A 21,838-nucleotide genomic window follows, 5' to 3' on the forward strand; every position below is an offset into this window, starting at 1 on the left:
CAATAACAACAATAAGAACAAAAGATCTCACAAAACAGTAGACAGGAAGGAATAATCAAAATCATGGTTTAAAGTAAAAACAATATTATTTTCTTTTCCTGTCAGATGATTATGGCATACATACATCTCCTGTTGGTTATACTATACTAATATAGAGACTTGGGAAAGATTCCAGGTTAATATTGTTGTTGGATGACAATTGTAGTTCAGCATTGATCCCATCTTAGACTCCATTTTGTAGAATTTATCCTATTTTATTTCTCTTTAATTTCTTCAGTAACCCATATATCATCCAACAATGTGGCTTCTATTGTTTATTTCTATTGTGGTTAGAAAAATATGGGTATTATTTCAATTTTTCTATGTTTTTGAAACTTGCTTTATACCTTGCTGTGCAACCAATTTTGGAAAAACTTCCACAAACTTCCTAGAAGAATGCATTTCCCTAGAAGAATGTATTTTCTTTAGTCTTTGGGTGAAATGTTCTACAGATGTCAAGTGCTTTGTTTTATGATGTAATATGCTCTGTATTTGTATACTGCATTATTATATAATACTTCTCTGTTACTTTTTTTTCTAGGATGACATGTCTATTGAGGAGTTTACAGTATACATATCATCCACTATCACTCTGCTGGGGTAAATCTGCAGATTTTGATCTTATTATACTGTTTAAATAACTTGGATATGCCTTTATTTGTTTTGTATCTGTTTATTCTTGCAATATTCTCTTGATGGATCAGTCCGTTATTGCATAAGCACTCATCTTTATCTCTTCTAACTATTTTGGATTTAAAGCCTTTTTTTAATTAGACACTAGAATACATACACTAGACACTAGAATCTATACATCCTACCAACCATTGTAGTATGTTATAGTTATTCATTTTATCGTGTGATTGGAAATGGAAGAGGAGCCATTGGAAGGTCAAAGGAAGTCTGTATCTAGCAGCTGGAAATCTGTTTCAAGAGCTACTGACGATACTGAATCACAAGTATGACAGCATGGATATGTATCCATATATAGAGATATATCTCTATCTCTATCAACTATATGTATATATCTAGTTCTACATTTTAGCTAAACTGACAAGAAACAAACTTATTTATTTCTAAGCAAATAATTCATGTAGATTTAATTATTAAAGTTACTACATAAAGATGGTTATATTTGGTATTTAGCAAATATACTATTTATAGGAATAACCCATGTAAACTGTATGTTTCAATTTTGATCTTGAGTCATTATTTCAGTGTATTTTGTGAAAGGTGCTTTCTTATTACCTTTATACCACTGACATTATCACAATGTAATTTGGTCAAGTTTGAGGCATCCATTTGGGGGTATGCTTTTCACAATGCATTTTATGAATATGAGGACATGATATTAAATCATGAAGAAACCAGATTGCTAGTATGTGATTAGTAATGAGTCTCAACACTTGGCAAAATGTATTAAATAATTGGATGTAGATTTCATAGCTCTAAATAATATATTAAATAATATATAACCCACCACAACCACCATCAAGGCTCAGTGACTAGGCAGAAAAAGATATGCAAAGAATGTAGGGAACAATGGCTAAAGAATAAAATCTGCTGACCTGACACACTGCCATTATACTCATAAATGCACTGCAGCTGTGATTACCCTAACTCGTCACTGATGATCTATAGGCACATAACAAATAAGCAAAACATTCAAAATGTGATTTGTATTGTTTATAAGAAGGGTTTTTGTTTTCAACAGGAGTCAGGAGGATGAGGGAGAGTCAGAGGTATTTAAAACTTCCAAACATTGAAATTGTCAAATAATAATTTATTTTTAAAATGGAAAGAAATCTCACAAATTGATTATTTTAAATTTCTCAGAAAAAAAAAATACCACATTAACCTGCTTACATACAGCATCACCAGAGAAGTTGTCATGTTTGACAGATTTAAGCAATAATTGTTTATTTTTAATATCAGCCTCCAACTGTACATTTTTATAAGAGACAAAAAATGGTTAGATTTGGCCAATGTAAACAGAGAAGCCTAAATGGCATCAAGAACACCATTCAAGAAAGATAGAACAAAGCACACAGAACCCTGCAGACTTTGTTCTAGCTATGTTAATTACTCTCTGAGAGCCCATGTGAGCCCAGCTTATTTGACTCAGTGGGTCATGTTCTCCTGATGTCCTCCATTCCCTCTGACTCCTTACAATATTTCCTTCTTCCCTTCAAGCTCAGAAGAGAGAAACCTAATGGAGACCTACAAGATTCCACATAATGTCTGCATGTGTGTTTTTGTACCCTCTCCCATATGCTCCTTTGGGAAGCATTTTGAAGAAAGCTGAAAAAGGAGCCAACCTATGAGTATAGCAGAATAAATTTTTAGTAAGAATAAAAACAAAGTTAACTTAAACTGTATCAGTTAAGAACAATCATTTAAAAACTAAGGGTTTATATGTATCAGTAGATGGCCTAGTCGGCCATCATTGGGAAGATAGGCCCCTTGGTCTTACAAACTTTATCTGCCCCAGTACAGGGGAATGCCAGGGCCAAGAAGTGGGAATGGGTGGGTAGGGAGCAGAGTGGGGGGAGGGTATAGGGAACTTTCAGGATAGCATTTGAAATGTAAATAAAGTAAATATCTAATAAAAAATTAAGAAAAAAAAAGATACTTTTAGTTTCTGCTGAGTTTGACAGGGTTTATCTAAATGTTATACATATACAAAAGCTAGGTTAAATGATTATTCTTCAAGATTTGTAGATCAAAATTTTCATGATCAACTACCATATATTAAGGCATGACAATGAGGATAAAATGACGGAAAGGAAATGTTTTTAGTGTTTGTTTTTGTTTTTGTTTTAATCGTTCAACAGAGTTCAGCCAAGTCCCAAGCAACCAGCCAGGACACCACTAAAAAGATCCTGCATGCTTGGTGAGATGTCTCTTCTCATAATCAGAGGTCCTAGAGACACCAGAGGTTGAATCCTAACCAGCATTCATTATACAACCACCTTGGCCAGTTTGAAATTATTTACTATTGGACCTTTCCCCAGACAGATGTTTTACTAGATTCAGAGACTCATAAATTAACTTGGCATGTTATAATACCAGGACAAGTAACAAAGGACAAATACAGTCTTTAGTCTGACTATACCATGTTAGGATCACTGTCTCATTAACCTGGGAGATTTAGTTTATCTTAAGACCACTCCATATGATAAAAGGTTGCCCCAAGATGTCTGCACTGGACCCTATGCAATCTTTCTCAACTCTCTTGTAGTCATGCTATAAGAAATATCACAGTAGATTTATCTGGTCAACACTAAGAATTTTCTACTTCCTAGAAACTCAAATGGATACAAATGTTAGTATCTTGACAATCTCTATTCCTTCTGGTAAAACCTTGATGGAATGAATTCTTAGACACCTCAGATCCTGGGAAGAAGCCATGGTTCAAGGTCATCATTTGCCTTCAGTAGTGACCTCTAACTGTATCACTGGGTTCATTATGGGGAACAGAGCTTTCATATATTCACAGGAATACTGCTTATCTCTCTTCCTACAGTAACTCTGGGGTATTACTTTTTACCACCATGACTTTTATGTTTTCTCTGCTCTTATTTACAGCTTCATGTTTTAGTTCTACTTTGTTTCTTTGTGCTCTTCAATGGCTATTCTTGGTTGTCAATTTGACTACATCTGGAACTAACTACAATTTGAAAATGAGGAACACATCTCTGAAATTTTCTGCTTGGTTTGAAATGGTGAAGGCTGAATCCCTTCCAAGTCTAGAGATTGGAGTAGGAAAACATACCTGTGTTCCATATCTTGAAGCAGAGAGACAGAGGCTTTTATCTAGATCTTTAAGACAGGAAGACACACCTTTAATCTAGGCAACACCTGCTGGAAGCCTATATAAGGACATGTGTCAACTTTCGATGACCTGTGCAGACCTTCTCTGTGGGACCTAGGACCTGAGGACCTGAAAGAATGAGTGAACTACACTGTGACATTGTAGACAGTCTTACTTCACTGTCAGTGCACTTTCATCTATGGATGCAACAAAGTAAACAATGATCTAAGGAAGGTTGTTAGAGTTCAGAGAAATGTAAATAAATGCCAGAAAGCACATAATAAATATTAATAGAGCAGCCCTTTCCCAGAACTTTCTAAGGGCAGATCAATTTAAGCACAATTACCTGGCATATAGGATAGATTATATCTAGGAAAGGACAAAATCAAGGCAGAAGGCCATACCCAGTTTTAGGGTATATGGACAAATTGGATTCTATAGCTATGTTCTGACATTCAACAAGAGTAGATATCTTATAAATTGAATGTGAATATTTAACACAGGAGGCATGAAACATCATCCAAGAACAATCCAGGGAACAATGAGCACCTGAGATTAAAGGCTCTCTTCCTTTTTCTCCTGGAGGCTCTCACACAGTTCCCCCAAGACATTGTTTACCATGGTCATTCTTTTCACCATGTTTGTGCAGACATGGAAGAAGAAAACTCTTGTTCTCTGCCTGCTTGAACTTGTCTTCCTAACACATTCATTCCTTTGCTGGCACCAGATCCTACTGTTTTATTATTCCATCATGTACTTCTATAGAAGACTAGCTGAGACACTCAGCCTTGTGTGAATAAACTACATTATTTGACTTTCCATTCTCATCGAGTTGTTGTTGAATTAGTTGGACTACAATCTGTAGATCATTCTAATAAACTCCCTTTATCTATCTATTTACCTGTCTATCTTACATCTATCCATATTCTATCATCTATCTATTTTCATTCACTGTATGTATGACTCAGTGGGTCATGTTCTCCTGATGTCCTCCATTCCCTCTGACTCCTTACAATATTTCCTTCTTCCCTTCAAGCTCAGAAGAGAGAAACCTAATGGAGACCTACAAGATTCCACGTAATGTCTGCATGTGTGTTTTTGTACCCTCTCCCATATGCTCCTTTGGGAAACATATGTATGTATGTATGTATGTATGTATGTATGTATGTATGTATGTATGTGTCTATCTATTGATTATCTATCTATCTATCTATCTGTCTATCTATCTATCTATCTATCTATCTATCTATCTATCTATCTATCTATCTACCTATCTATCTATTTAACTACCTGTTGTCAATCTAGAAAGAATAGGTTTCGTAACTCTAGAGAACCCTGACTAATATAGGTTTCATATCTGGATCTAATAAAAAAGATCATATGACCTTCAAATGGCTTGGGTAAGCACACTCTTCCAACTTTGCTACTTGTAGTCCATGTAATCCTTCTACTTGTCTCCCGACTTTTCATACATAAAGCTTAACTTTATGGATATATATTCATCGTGGGATCTCCAACATCTTGAAATCTTCGTTGCAACTTGTTCTTCACCTTCAGAACTCCCCACAGTGGCCTGTAGGGTCTCTTAAGATGTCACACATCAGTAATCAGCTTTATAGAACATTTGCTCGAGCCTTAAGTGCACATTCATTTTATCTTTGTCCTACCTGAAAATCTAGTACCACATAGATATAATGTTACTATTTAAGAAGTAAGCTCATACTCTTGGAGACACTACAACTAATAAAGAAATACATCAGATATTGAATATACAAAATCAACAAACAAGAATCAGAAGTGTTACTATAAGCAAATTACACAATTCTATTAAAGGAAAATAATCTCAATTCTAAAAGGTAATATTGTTTCAAATATCCATTATCTTCAAAGCAACCTACATATTCATTTTGATTGCTTACAAAATCCAACTGGTATTCTTCATTTAATTAATAGTAAAGTAATGCTAAACTTTATGTACAACAAAAATTAAATGTTCAGTGTGTGTGTGTGTGTGTGTGTGTGTGTGTGTGTGATTTTAATGAATAAAGGATGCAGAACTCAAAGACTAAGGAATATATTGATCCAACCTAGCTTTATTGAAGCATAAGGGTACCATGTCAAACCTAATCAATGAATATATGTAGGACATGTAGTTTTTTGAAAATATCAAAGTATACTACTGTATTTTGTGTATATTTAGTTAGTAAAAGCTGTCCCAAATCTTATATAAGGCCCATGAGTATATTAGTAAAGTAGTTTTTAATAAACCTTCCATAAATTACTTTTGTAATCCTTTTCCACAAGAACAAACAATAATAATAATAACCACCTTTATTTAGGAAGAAAACAGGCTTGAATTTAGAAGTTGATTTTCATAAAGAACATAAACAACTGAACCCTGGGTCAGGTGGGAAAATAATATATTTTAAAAGCTGCTAATAGAAAAAAGTACAGAAATAAGCAAATACACAGACTAATAAAAATCTCTCGTGTTGAACTGTGACAGTCATTTGTGTTTTTACAAAGTCTTATCATGGTGCCTCTGTGTGGTGATAAAATATGCAGAGATATTTTGAAAGTGACCAAAAGCAAATAGCAAGGTCACTAACACTAAGAAGATAAATCTTTTCAAAGAAAATTGATATGTTCCTTTTTTTAATAATCAAAAGCATGTTTTTAAAAGCTGAAGTTGGTCTCAATGGTTCTGTTTGTGCTTTAAGTTCTTGCTGGCTCTAGTAATCATAGATATCTTCAGTAACTAATAAGTTAGGTTTCTGTTTCTAGGTTTAAGTCAGTTATTTATGTTTCTATCAGATTTGAGTTTTGAAGAACTGATTTTCCAAAACAGAACTAAACCATTTAATTAAAATGTAATGGAATATAATTCTATTCAAGATGACACAGAAACATTTATAACCATGCTGACTTTAATTTTCTTCAAATAGGGAGCAAGAGCACAGTAGATTTACTGGTCATAAAATGTAAGTATAATGTTGCTTTGAGTTGTGAAACAAACTCTGTAATTTGAGTTGCTATATTCTAGAAAAATTAAAATTGCAACCCTATAAACTATTATTCAACTTCCTTTTTCTAAGCCTATTACTTGTCAGAGGAAGCAAATGGGAGAATTAGACCATAACACAAGTAGTAGCTGAAGCTAAGCTCCACAATTTGTTGCTAGAATTGGTAAAATATACTTACATAATTGTAGATAGTGGGTCACATGAAAGCAATAAACTAGAAGTTAAATATATTTAGCATACCTCAAATGCTCAGAACTAATAGGGTTTTGCACTGGTTTCTAATTGGTTAATACATTTCATTTCTTTTGCCTATCTAGTTTGACAAAATCCAACACCCATTCACGATAAAAGTCTTAGAAAGATCAGGAATTCAAGGCCCATACTAAACATGATAAAAGCAATCTACAGCAAACCAGTAGCCAACATCAAAGTAAATGGTGAGAAGCTGGAAGCAATCCCACTAAAATCAGGGACTAGACAAGGCTGTCCACTCTCTCCCTACCTATTCAACATTGTACTTGAAGTCCTAGCCAGAGCAATTAGATAACAAAAGGAGATCAAGGGGATACAATTTGGAAAGGAAGAAGTCAAAATATCACTTTTTGCAGATAATATGATAGTATATATAAGTGACCCTAAAAATTCCACCAGAGAATTCCTAAGCCCGATAAACAGCTTCAATGAAGTAGCTGGATATAAAATTAACTCAAACAAGTCAATGGCCTTTCTATACACAAAGGATAAACAGACTGAGAAAGAAATTAGGGAAACAACACCCTTCTCAATAGTCACAAATAATATAAAATACCTTGGCATGACTCTAACTAAGGAAGTGAAAGATCTGTATGATAAAAACTTCAAGTCTCTGAAGAAAGAAATTAAAGAAGATCTCAGAAGATGGAAAGATCTCCCATGCTCATGGATTGGCAGGATCAACATTGTAAAAATGGCTATCTTGCCAAAAGCAATCTACAGATTCAATGCAATCCCCATCAAAATCCCAACTCAATTCTTCAACGAATTAGAAAGAGCAATCTGCAAATTCATCTGGAATAACAAAAAACCTAGAATAGACAAAACTCTTCTCAAGGATAAAAGAACCTCTGGTGGAATCACTATGCCTGACCTAAAGCTGTACTACAGAGCAATTGTGATAAAAACTTCATGGTACTGGTATAGCAACAGACAAGTAGACCAATGGAACAGAATTGAAGACCCAGAAATGAACGCACACACCTATGGTCACTTGATCTTTGACAAGGGAGCTATAACCATCCATTGGAAAAAAGACAGCATTTTCAACAAATGGTGGTGGCACAACTGGCGGTTATCATGTAGAAGAATGCGAATTGATCCATTCCTATCTCCTTGTACTAAGGTCAAATCTAAGTGGATTAAGGAACTCCACATAAAACCAGAGACACTGAAACTTATAGAGGAGAAAGTAGGGGAAAGCCTCGAAGATGTGGGCCTTTCTAGCTTCTGAGATTCTCAATCAGCCAATCCATTTGGAATCTATTCTCCACCCACATTTTCAAAGTGAACAACAGTTTCTTCTAGGGTCTCTATGAAATTCCTTATTTCTTCTTTCTCCTTAAAAATATGACCAGGCCTTTTCTTTCCTGGATAATACATATCAATGTATTTAAGTGTGGTTTTACTACATAATATATCAACCTTAATGGATGTGGACATAGAACTATATAAAGCAGGGAGAAGTTATTTTTATTGGACTATCCAAATTGAAATTGAGACTAAGGTAAACCTTGGTATTTCATTGTACATCAAAAATTCCCCTCTCTCTCTTCTGCATTTCCCCAGGCTTGAATAGAATTTATTTTTATAGACAATGATTAAATCATAGCCAGTACAAGTTTAAGGAAATAACAATAGTTCAGTTGGTACGGGTAATCCAATAAGTATTTTGGCTTATATTTTTGGAAAGTGATAAATTTAAAATCATTTAGTCTAAAAAATAGTATTACTCTCAGGGAAAAATGTATGAATACCAAATGGTCATCTCAGAAAACATACATATATGTCTAAGTAACATTATATGAGCAGATTATTTTTATGTATTTTGTAATGTATGAGAGAGAATGTGTCTGTATAAGTAAATAAAAAAGGATGCTATGAATTTGAAATAGTGCAGGGAAATGGAACAATGAGGAAATGATATAATTCTATCTTAATTTTTAAAAAAAATGGAAAAGAAAAATATCCAGAACATTAAAATGGAATACATAAAACAGTATATAACTTGGCCTGGCAAACAAGATCCTGGACAAAAGAAGAGTTGTTCTTTAGGACTAGTTCTGCTGGTCTACTCCTCTTGGCTTTATATACCTGAAGGCACATCTGATAGTCATATGGCAATTTATCATACTATTAAATCAATGATTGGAATTAATAAAATGTCATCACCTTGAGACAAGTTATTTTGTCACAGTATTCATTTATCTTGTTATTGACTTTCCTATTACAATACAGGATTATGTCTCTATCCAGAAATAATGGGTACCTAATTGGATAATTACATATATCAGGTAAACATACATAGAGCATTTGAAATAGTGGTGATTTTAAAAGATCTGAACAAATGGTCTATTTGCTGAGTTTAGGTTAACAGTATGAACAAGGGAACTCCAAAGACTCATACTCCTACTGTGGTTTTCCAGAGAAATGAGAGTTGCTACTCAAGGTAAAGTGTTTCCATTGACTGTATATACTCTGTAAATACCAAGAAATCAAAAAGTGGGTAAAATAGTGAGTAGTTATTTTCAAATGCCTTAATAATATAATCACAACAAATTTTGCATAGATGTATAAGATGTTGCTATATCCCAACTGTAACACATTAATTTAGAACTATTCCCTTCTGGACTATATGTTGAAACTTAATGTACACTATTAGAAGAGTCAAATTCTTTCTAGCTGATAAATATTTTAAAGCTCATCATTGAATAATTAGAAATAATACTACCAACAAGTATAATCCATGAAAATACATATAATAAAGCTCAAACAAAATAAAGTTCCAAGCAAAACAAAGATGATTACTACCAGGGACTATCAAGGAGAAGCTAAAATCTAGCAGGTGTGTTGATTTTCTAGGCAAGGCTGAGAAGAATTTCATTTTGGGAAAAAATTCTGCTATTAATATGATTTTGCTGTTATTCTTAAATATGTGTAATAATCACTAAGTTGATCAGATCCCTTTTGATCAGATCTCTACAGAACAATGAAGATGTACAGTCTTGTGATACTATGTAAACAAATAGGTAATTTCTTAATTCTTAATGATGGTCCTAAATGAATTCCTAAAATTACATTAATAATTATTAAGGTCTTTTATAATATGGCTGCTATTAAGTCCTTTCTGGTGTCAAAACTGCATTGAGAACTCTGACAGTCTTCAAATGTCACTAGTTAATTGCTTGTGAGATTACAAACAGGCATCCACAAAAGAGCATATTCCAAGAGGTTATAAAACAATTAACCAAAGGTCATAAAAAATATAAAATAAAAGGAACTCAGACTATAGGTGCAAGAACAAAAGTTAAGATATTGACTGGGTTTACCTATATGAAACTTTAATGATAACTTAGTTATGGTCTTTAACCCTCCATAAATGTGTAGAGCTAGTAGTAGATAATGAATGTTCAGCCAGATAATTACTCTTTTGTTGTAAACTTCATATTCAATTTATGGTTTGAATTCATGTTCAAACTTCTAGCGAACTTTTATAAAAAGGGGGATGCTAGGGAAATTTATGTGATCTATTCTCCTAGAAGGCGTACAAAAGATTAGGGAAGATTATATTGGTGGGCATAACATTGGAAGAAATAGCATTGGGTAATATATCATTTGGGAACATAGCGTTATTGAGTAAGGCATTGGGAGCAAGGGCATTGTTACATCAGAGCAAGAGGAGAGACTGAGATTAGAAGGATAATGCAGAGTGAAATAGCTTAGAAAGTATAAAGCAACTTAAAAAATTAATACAGCAATATGCAGAATGAAGAGGGAAAGAGGAAAAAGGAAGAAGCTGCCGAGAGAGCAAAAAGAGTTTGTTCCTTACCACAGGACAAAACAAGTATTTTGAAAATAACAATGCAGCCTTCATCATACTAAAGAGAACAAAGCTTTTTTCTTATATACTTGGTTTTAATTAATTTGGCAATAAAAGGGTAGAAGCTTTATCTTTTTCTATACAATAAAGGTTGGAGTTCATTTCTCATCTAGAATGGGTGAGTTCTTTCTTCACTGGTGCTTGTTCGTTTGCTCCATACGTATATATAATTTGGGAGGTGTGTATATAAGTATGTAATTATGAGATGATCATTTAAGCTTGGCCCAATGGGTTTGAATGGTGATGTATGACTCTGTAAGCATGAATCTGCATATAAATTCATGTGAGTTTAATCCATATTTGCTTGTATAAAAGCTTTTCTTTTCCTTCTGTGAGTGTGACTCTCTTCTCCTGTTTCAATAGAAGTTTATTGCTCCAACCCTCCCCCTAGCCTGACAAAGGTGATGAATCTGGACAAGAGGGAAAAGACTCTAGCAATCAACCCTTACTTAATCCCATGCTGTCTAGGATGAGGTGCTAAATACCAAAGAAACTCAGGCAGGTCAGCTACAGTAGCAAAATGACTTAGACTTAAATAGGTAAACATTTTGTTATTAAACAAGAACTCTACTCCTACCCCCCACTGAAGCTCTTTCCCCTCTGCTACCTCAAGAGGAACCAACATGAAAGAAGAACAGCCAGGGCTGGCCCCCAGAAAATTACCCAGAATAAAAGATAAAGAAAGGTGACAGAAGACAGTAGTTGAGGCTCTCTGAAGTTTGTGAAAACGTCCAGTAAAATTAGCTATTATCCCAATTCCCTATTTCTACCACTAGGATACTAGTTTTGTTGGGCTTAAATTATATTTATTTTATGCTGTGGAGAGATGTAAGCATGGTCTAAAGACCATGTCTGGAAACACGTTAGGCAAAAATATCATTTGAAAAATTTACTGAGTTCAGTGTCAAGATTTTGATTGCCTCTTAAGTTCTTTGTCGAATGTGTGCTACTTTTGGTCAAATGTATTCTCTTTTGAAAAATGTGGTCCTGTTAATCTTTAATGAACATATTACCATTCCGTTATACAAAGTGTGAGTCTATTTTGAACAATGAAAACAAAGAATTCCCATGTTAAGATATTTATCATCTCTAGTAACTAAGATAATCCAACTCTAAAAAATGAAAGAAGGAAAGTAATTATACTAGACACCTGAGAATGTTGGTACTATAATTAGTCTCTGAATCTATGTTAATGTTCATTTAAATATAAAGAAAAGAGAATTCACATAATTGCATTGCAAATGGATGCATGCATCTTCATGTGGGTGAAAATGTGATTCTCAGCATTGAACTACAAAAAGAATCAGCAAGGTGCCATTGTGTAGTGTAATGTCAATATGTATGACCATGGTTTTACAAAACTAAGAAAATAAGTGCATCAAGTAGACATATTGTAAGTTGCCAAAAGACCTTAATTTAACTTCTAATTTAAGGAACTTTTCATTGTGATGAAAAAATAAATGAATTTGTTAAGTTATTTTCTTTTCATTTAACCATATAAATTTATGGTTGTCAGATATATTATCATAAGTAAGTTATCCCCAAGTATATAAATTTGCTTAATATTTGTGAAATGTTTTAAATGGATTTGCTTTGCTCCTAAATATTTTGGTATTTGTCTAGTCTATTCATGTTTTTATAATGTTCTCTCATTAATTTTGAGCTTTTATTTAGAGACAATATATTATCTTACTTTCTCTTCCCATGTCTCTCTTGTTCACTGTGTATTAAAGGTTTCAGGGAAGCATTCAGAAATGCTACATTGTAGCTAAGTTCCTTTATAATTGCTGTTTCTGACATTTATCGTACTCTGTATTTTTAATAAAGAGTATTCCTTAATGCTTAGTGCCAGATGTAAGGGAGGAAAGTTTTTCAATTTGTTTTGACAAATTAAGATCTGTTCCCAAATTCATGTCCAGATAGGATAATTAAATTTCTATGTGGAGGCAGGTCTCATGAACACACATGTGGTCAAAGTCACTATATTTTTCCTTTGGAAAAGGTTAAAAACATAGTTTATATTTTAAAAGCTTATAAAGCACAGTTAACAATAAATAACAATAGCACACTTCCTCGACCATAAATGTTTCTCATGTTGTCTAATAAAGAAAGTACCATAGAATACACATCTTCTCATTTTCATCCCAACCCACAACTTCAAAAGGAATTAGATTAAGTAATAATATACTGAATGCAAATAATAACTAATAATAATAATAAAGCTAATGAATGCTCTCTACTAACTAATTGAATGTTACTATTATTATACTACAGTTAGCCCTAGGTTGACTTGATATTTACCACTGCATTGCAGTCAACACTAAGATAACAAAATAAACAAGTCAAGAACTCTTACAAGTTTTGCTGAGATTACAGTGGTGAATATGCATTTATACTGTGAAATTTTGTCATACAGTATTAAGACATGATATAAATGAAGGCTTTCAAGTGTGGTATATACAAATTTTTCACTGAAGATTTATATATAAGAAAAGATGGGGTAGGAAGATGGCTCAATGCATAAAAACTCCTCTAATGCAAGCCTGGACCTGAGTTTAACTCTAAAATCCCATATGTGATGAGGAATAAAAGGAATGACTTCACAAAGCTGTCTTCTGGCCTGCACATATGTGATATAACAAGGGAGTCCACACCCATCATGTACACACACAGCAAGAATAAATAAATTAATAAAAGGTATTCTTTCTTTAGAGAAAGGCCATTGACTTGTTTGAGTTTATTTTATATCCAGCTACTTCACCGAAGCTGTTTATCAGGTTAAGGAGTTCTCTGGTAGAATTTTTAGGGTCACTTATATATACTATCATATCATCTGCAAAAAGTGATATTTTGACTTCCTCTTTTCCAATTTGTATCCCCTTGATCTCCTTTTGTTGTCGAATTGCTCTGGCTAATACTTCAAGTACTATGTTGAAAAGGTAGGGAGAAAGTGGGCAGCCTTGTCTAGTCCCTGATTTTAGTGGGATTGCTTCCAGCTTCTCTCCATTTACTTTGATGTTGGCTACTGGTTTGCTGTAGATTGCTTTTATCATGTTTAGGTATGGGCCTTGAATTCCTGATCTTTCCAAGACTTTTATCATGAATGGGTGTTGGATCTTGTCAAATGCTTTTTCTGCATCTAACGAGATGATCATGTGGTTTTTGTCTTTGAGTTTGTTTATATAATGGATTACATTGATAGATTTTCGTATATTAAACCATCCCTGCACCCCTGGAATAAAACCTACTTGGTCAGGATGGATGATTGCTTTAATATGTTCTTGGATTCGGTTAGCGAGAATTTTATTGAGGATTTTTGCATCGATATTCCTAAGAGAAATTGGTCTGAAGTTCTCTATCTTTGTTGGGTCTTTCTGTGGTTTAGGTATCAGAGTAATAGTGGCTTCATAAAATGAGTTGGGTAGAGTACCTTCTACTTCTATTTTGTGAAATAGTTTGTGCAGAACTGGAATTAGATCTTCTTTGAAGGTCTGATAGAACTCTGCACTAAACCCCTCTGGTCCTGGGCTTTTTTTGGCTGGGAGACTATTAATAACTGCTTCTATTTCTTTAGGTGATATGGGACTGTTTAGATGGTCAACTTGATCCTGATTTAACTTTGGTACCTGGTATCTGTCCAGAAATTTGTCCATTTCTTTCATGTTTTCCAGTTTTGTTGAGTATAGCCTTTTGTAGAAGGATCTGATGGTGTTTTGGATTTCTTCAGGATCTGTTGTTATGTCTCCCTTTTCATTTCTGATTTTGTTAATTAGGATTTTGTCCCTGTGCCCTTTAGTGAGTCTAGCTAAGGGTTTATCTATCTTGTTGATTTTCTCAAAGAACCAACTCCTTGTTTGGTTAATTATTTGAATAGTTCCTCTTGTTTCCACTTGGTTGATTTCACCCCTGAGTTTGATTATTTCCTGCCGTCTACTCCTCTTGGGTGAATTTGCTTCCTTTTTTTCTAGAGCTTTTAGAAGTGTTGTCAAGCTGCTAGTATGTGCTCTCTCCCATTCTTCTTGGAGGCACTCAGAGCTATGAGTTTCTCTCTTAGAAATGCTTTCATTGTGTCCCATAGGTTTGGGTACGTTGTGGCTTCATTTTCATTAAACTCTAAAAAGCCTTTAATTTCTTTCTTTATTCTTTCCTTGACCAAGGTATCATTGAGAAGAGTGTTGTTCAGTTTCCACGTGAATGTTGGCTTTCCATTATTTATGTTGTTATTGAAGATCAGTCTTAGGCCATGATGGTCTGATAGGATACATGGGACAATTTCAATATTTTTGTATCTGTTGAGGCCTGTTTTGTGACCAATTATATGGTCAATTTTGGAGAAGGTCCTGTGAGGTGCTGAGAAGAAGGTATATCCTTTTATTTTAGGATAAAATGTTCTGTAGATATCTGTCAGGTCCATTTGTTTCATAACTTCTGTTAGTTTCACTGTGTCCCTGTTTAGTTTCTGTTTCCACGATCTGTCCATTGATGAAAGTGGTGTGTTGAAGTCTCCCACTATTATTGTATGAGATGCAACATGTGCTTTGAGCTTTACTAAAGTGTCTGTAATGAATGTGGCTGCCCTTGCATTTGGAGCATAGATATTCAGAATTGTGAGTTCCTCTTGGAGGATTTTACCTTTGATGAGTATGAAGTGTCCGGCTTGTACTGTAAGATCGAGAATTGACAAATGGGACCTAATGAAACTCCAAAGTTTCTGCAAGGCAAAAGACACCGTCAGTAATACAAAAAGACCACCAACAGATTGGGAAAGGATCTTTACCTATCCTAAATCAGATAGGGGATTAATATCCAACATATATAAAGAACTCAAGAAGGTGGACTTCAGAAAATCAAATAACCCCATTAAAAAATGGGGCTCAGAACTGAACAAAGAATTCTCACCTGAGGAATACCGAATGGCAGAGAAGCACCTGAAAAATGTTCAACATCCTTAATCATCAGGGAAATGCAAATCAAAACAACCCTGAGATTCCACCTCACACCAGTCAGAATGGCTAAGATCAAAAATTCAGGTGACAACAGATACTGGCGTGGATGTGGAGAAAGAGGAACACTCCTCCATTGTTGGTGGGATTGCAGGCTTGTACAACCACTCTGGAAATCAGTTTGGCAGTTCCTCAGAAAATTGGACATAGTACTACTGGAGGATCCAGCAATACCTCTCCTGGGCATATATCCAGAAGATGCCCCAACGGGTAAGAAGGACACATGCTCCACTATGTTCATAGCAGCCTTATTTATAATAGCCAGAAGCTGGAAAGAACCCAGATGCCCCTCAATAGAGGAATGGATACAGAAAATGTGGTACATCTACACAATGGAGTACTACTCAGCTATTAAAAAGAATGAATTTATGAAATTCCTAGCCTAATGGATGGACCTGGAGGGCATCATCCTGAGTGAGGTAACACATTCACAAAGGAACTCACAAAATATGTACTCACTGATAAGTGGATATTAGCCCCAAACCTAGGATACCCAAGATATAAGATACAATTTGCTAAACACATGAAACTCAAGAAGAATGAAGACTGAAGTGTGGACACTATGCCCCTCCTTAGAATTGGGAACAAAACACCCATGGAAGGAGTTACAGAGACAAAGTTTGGAGCTGAGATGAAAGGATGGACCATGTAGAGACTGCCATATCCAGGGATCCACCCCATAATCAGCTTCCAAACGCTGACACCATTGCATACACTAGCAAGATTTTATCGAAAGGACCAGATGTAGCAGTCTCTTGTGAGACTACGCAGGGGCCTAGCAAACACAGAAGTGGATGCTCACAGTCAGCTAATGGATGGATCACAGGGCTTCCAGTGGAGGAGCTAGAGAAAGTACTCAAGGAGCTAAAGGGATCTGCAACCCTATAGGTGGAACGACATTATGAACTAACCAGTACCCCGGAGCTCTTGACTCTAGCTGCATATGTATCAAAAGATGGCCTAGTCAGCCATCACTGGAAAGAGAGGCCCATTGGACACGCAAACTTTATATGCCCCAGTACAGGGGAACGCCAGGGCCAAAAAGGGGGAGTGGGTGGGTAGGGGAGTGGGGGTGGGTGGGTATGGGGGACTTTTGGTATAGCATTGGAAATGTAAATGAGCTAAATACCTAATAAAAATGGAAAAATAAAAATAAAAGGTATACAAAAAGAGTAAAGTCATTCGACCTTATTTGATAAAGATTACTTTTCAGGAATAAAACTTAGCAAAATTTATTCTAACAACTATATTAAAGATACTCTGAAACCATAAAGTTATATAGTAAATTAAAGCAATCACAGATAGAAGTTGTAAGTATTTACATTTTTATAACCTACAAGTGAACTATGTTTGATTGCCTTGACAATAAAATAATACATAATTTCTTCTAAATTATTGTTTGAGATTGCATTAAGGTGTTTACAAGTAAGAATCCTTAAAATCACAGGGTTGAAAAATCCCAATAATGGAATTTGAGGCATATTCACAGAGTATGAAAGTTTTGTGAAGGCTACTATTAAGGCTGTCAAGCTGGTCTTCCAAAGAAAGACCAGGCTCCCACATTTCTCCCTGATGGGTGGTATGATAGCATCCAGTATGGCAGAGTCTCTTGTACACTAAATCATGGGATGTGTACTTTTACACAGACTTGCACTCATGAGAAGCAGTAAGCTGCCTCCAGCATACAACTGATGTATAAATTGCCAAAAAAGGAGTAATTATTTTTTATGTCTCTTTTAAAGTGAATCATTCAGTGAGATCCAACTTTTTAAAACAAACACACACATATGACATCCTCTAAATGAAACTTCCAAAGAATACACATGGAGCGACACATGGTGTGGCCCTGTACATGGCAGAAGATTGCCTTGTTGCATACCAGTGGGAGGAGAGACTCTCGAACCTGAGGGTGTTCAATGACCCAGTGTAGGGGAATGCCAGGGTGGAGGATGGGAGTGGGTGGGTGGGGGAGCACCCTCATAGAGGCAGGGGTGGGAGGATGGGATAGGGGATTTTGAAAGGGAAATTTGTAAAGGCGAAAACATTTGAAATGTAAATAAAGAAAATATCCAAGAAAAAAACGAAAAAGCTTCAATTGAGTGATTCTTAAGATTGACTTGGTCTGTATGTATGTCTATAGGGGCATCTTCCTTGTTCACTGATGGGAGAGGACCAAAGCCATCATGGGCAGTACCATTCCCTAGGCAGTGGGTCTTAAACAGTGTAAGACAGAAGAAATTTAGGTGCAAGTAGCCGATAAGGATCCAGTTGTTTCTGATTTTGACTGTAGCTATACCTTCTAGCTGTTTGAGTTACTGCCCTGATTTCCCATCAGAGATGGGCTGTAACAGAATTGTAAGCCAGATAAAACTTTTCCTCCCTTAAGTTGCTCTTGGTTGGAGTGTGAAGCTAAAATAACTGTGAGTAATATTTTTCTGCCGAGTGTGGTCAGAGCCTGTAGTTTGCTTTAAACTAACAGAATACAGTGAAAGGGAACAGATGGTTTCCTACATTGGTACATAGTAACATAATATTCTCTTTGTTAGACTTCTTTCCTGATGTGTATAATAATGCAATCTGTCACATTACAGAGTGCCATACAGCAAGAAACAAAGGACAACTGTGGGCTGACAGGTAAGCCGTCTTTCAGACTTATTTCAAAAAGTTGAGTTCTACCAATCACCGTGTGAGCTTGAGAGAAGGCCATTTCCCAGTCACTCTGGGAGATGAAAGTGCCACCTGGGCAAACACCATGTTTATAGCCTTTGTAAGAAGCCAGCTAAATTCTGTCCAGATTTCTGTCACAAAGAACATGCAATGTTACAAATGTTCCGGGTCCTTCTGCTTGCCTTAGAATTGTTAAACAAAGCATGGGCTATAACTACAATTTTTCTACTGAATACTATATGCCAAGCACTACTCTAAGCATCCTAAAACTGTTTTTTTTTTATTTTAAATGTCCATGACAGACTATGATAGCACTAATCCCATTTCATAGATAGAAATGAAAGCACATGAAGCTGAAATAATGTTTTCAAGTTCATCGAGGAAACAAATGACAAACATGGTACTTGAACTCCATTCAGAGTGCTTTCACCCTTTCCTGCTACTTTTCAAACCTGCTAATCTTCAAATTATTAGCCCTAAAAAACTTAGAGTATCCAAACTATCCAATCAGGTTATGCCATAATATATTTCCTAGGAAATATAATACTTTGCTTGTAAATGGAATGGAGTGTAATAGGTTTCTATGGTGTGCCGCCTGAATTCCATTGAGGCATTTTCTCACAAACATTTCCAGGAATTCTCATGCTACCTGGCAAGCATAACCAAACCAAGAAACAGGATGCCTTAATTAGCTAGACAAGAGAAAATTAAGACTGGTTTCAGTTTGTCTGCAATCTATCGGTAATGTAGTCAGAGAAGAAAAAAAAAAAAAAAAAAAAAAAAAAAAAAAAAAAAACCTCTGCCAGCACACAGGCAGGAAACAGTAAAACTTGTGCCAACATTATGTAATCATCTGCCTGCCTTAACTATGAAAACCCATAATTTTAAAATCCACAGTTATGCTGAAAATAACTGAATGTGTGTGTGTGTGTGTGTGTGTGTGTGTGTGTGTGTGTGTGTGAATTTTAACTCAGCCTAAATGTTCTTTCTATTAGTTTAGCTAATGAAACTATAATCTATTAAAAAATGTCATATGGCTACATTGCTGTTATATATGAGACAAAGTTAAAAATACAATGATTTTTAACTGTCGTTTTCTAGAATAATATAATTATTTTTACAAATAGTATAATTATTTTGAGTTAGATTTTTAAATTAGCAAGCAAAGTAATGCATTACATGATGACATTTTCAGTAATATATACCATTGTTTTTTCTTCTTATCCATCTTCCTTCCATAGCATCCTCCCTAACTCTCCTGTCTCCCCCACCTCCACTTTTCCCTCATATTGTTCACATGGACTCCAATGCACTTAGTTTCTCCTATTCTTTCCCTTTATGTTCATCATCTTTTTCTTCAGACATTTCTACTCTTATCACACATACACACTGGCACACTCACACACATATGCACACTCACACATGCACATGTATGTACACACACATACACATTTAAGCACTGATATTTACAGTTAGTTCTTTTATGCTGTGGTAAATATTATTTGGGGTATCTACACCACTTTAGATCATTTAGTTCTCAAACAAAAGACACAAAACCCTTATATTTATAAGAAGCCTTAAAACTTTATAACTGGACAGATATCAACCCTCTATGCTATTTTGTCTACTTTCCTGTCAGCAATTATGAAATATCACTTACTGTATTCTGTGTGAACCATTCCTATTCCAACAAGCTGGCTCTCATAGCCATGCACTCACAATCCACCTACCCCATGGCACCTTCTTCCTTCTTTCTCTCCCTTTGTTCTCTGTCACACACAAGTCCAAGGAATGAAGCCTTGACTATTGCTCTTCTGCCCAGCTACAGGCTGTAGGCATCTTTATTCAACTAATAGTTGTGCAAGATTTGCACAACAGCAGGTACACATGAGAATTCACTTGTATCAAGACAACTAGACCTTGGGATACAGAATTTAGCACTGCAACATAGCAATAGAGCAAACCTCAACATATCAAGTATAAGTATCTGACTAGTTTTGCTTACCATAGTGATCATAGTTCTTTCTATTTGCCTGATGTTTTCATAATGCTATCAATTGTCATGGCTTAATGGAATTTCATGGTGAATCTGCCGACACTAGTCAAGTGCATTTCTTAATAGTCACATATATTTATATTTCTTTTTTGTTCTTAATATTGTTAGAAACATCTTAATGGTTTGTTGGGGTAATTTGTTTAAAGTTATCGTTGAGGTGGTTTCTCTAACTCCTATATCCAAGTAGAATGCCTTTATGGAATATTAGAATATTAGCAAGCTAGAATATTGCTTGCTCTTTTCTTCTTCCCCATGAGTACTTCAGGTTTACAACTTTGCTGTCATTGCCTTGGTAGTTTGCAGCCTAACTCATCCTTCCATTGTTCCAGTTCCTATGATATTTCCTCTTTTGGGGCTTTCATGATTTAGGTTTTCTTTGTTCTCTCTAGAATATTCTTTTAAGTATGCAGGATTGTTGGTATATATGATCATCATTTCTTTATAAAGTGAATTTTTAAATACAAATATTGTAACTTTAACAATACCTATAACAATGCATATACACATTTATATGGTATTTTAAAATCATAAACACTTAAAATTTTGTTTATAGAAAAATGATGGTGAAGTGAAGCAGTCTATCAGTCTGTTGATTGTTGACTTTGTGACATAAGAAATGACTGACTGCTCCCAAAAATTTAAATAGTTTGAGAAGAAGGGAAAGCAAGAACGTACACATTAAGAAAATGCATTTATAGAAACTATCTGACTCAAAATGAGATTGGTAAAAATGTTCTGCTTTTGCTTGTGAGTTCCAGAAGTCCATCAATAAACAATAGGGAAATATTTAGGAAACCTCTTACTTTAAAGATTAAAAGCAAGAGAACACTCTTCCATTCCTGGTGAAAGTGCAAATATATACAACCTCCGTGGAAATCAATTTGGTGATTTCTTCAAAGATTGTGAATAGTTCAAACTTAAAATACAGCTATATCACTCCTGGGTATGTAACCAAAGAAAATGCACCATACCTCAAAGACATTGACCAGCTATGTTCAGCCTTATTCATCATATCCAGAAACAAACAAACAAACAAACAAACAAACAAACAAAATCTAGATGACCTCCAACTGAAATGGATAAAGAAAATGTGGTACATTTATACAA

General features: G+C 35.0%; 1 long non-coding RNA gene across 1 annotated transcript; it reads left to right on the forward strand.

The window, feature by feature from the left end:
- The first annotated feature begins 610 nt into the window (after positions 1-610).
- Positions 611-18,610, forward strand: Gm41723. The gene is made up of 3 exons (XR_877401.1): positions 611-639; positions 6,796-6,831; positions 18,600-18,610. It is a non-coding gene; the product is annotated as a predicted gene, 41723 (long non-coding RNA).
- Positions 18,611-21,838: the final 3,228 nt, after the last annotated feature.

This window comes from Mus musculus, chromosome 18, assembly GCF_000001635.26.
Source record: "Mus musculus strain C57BL/6J chromosome 18, GRCm38.p6 C57BL/6J".
Lineage (NCBI taxonomy): Eukaryota > Metazoa > Chordata > Mammalia > Rodentia > Muridae > Mus > Mus musculus.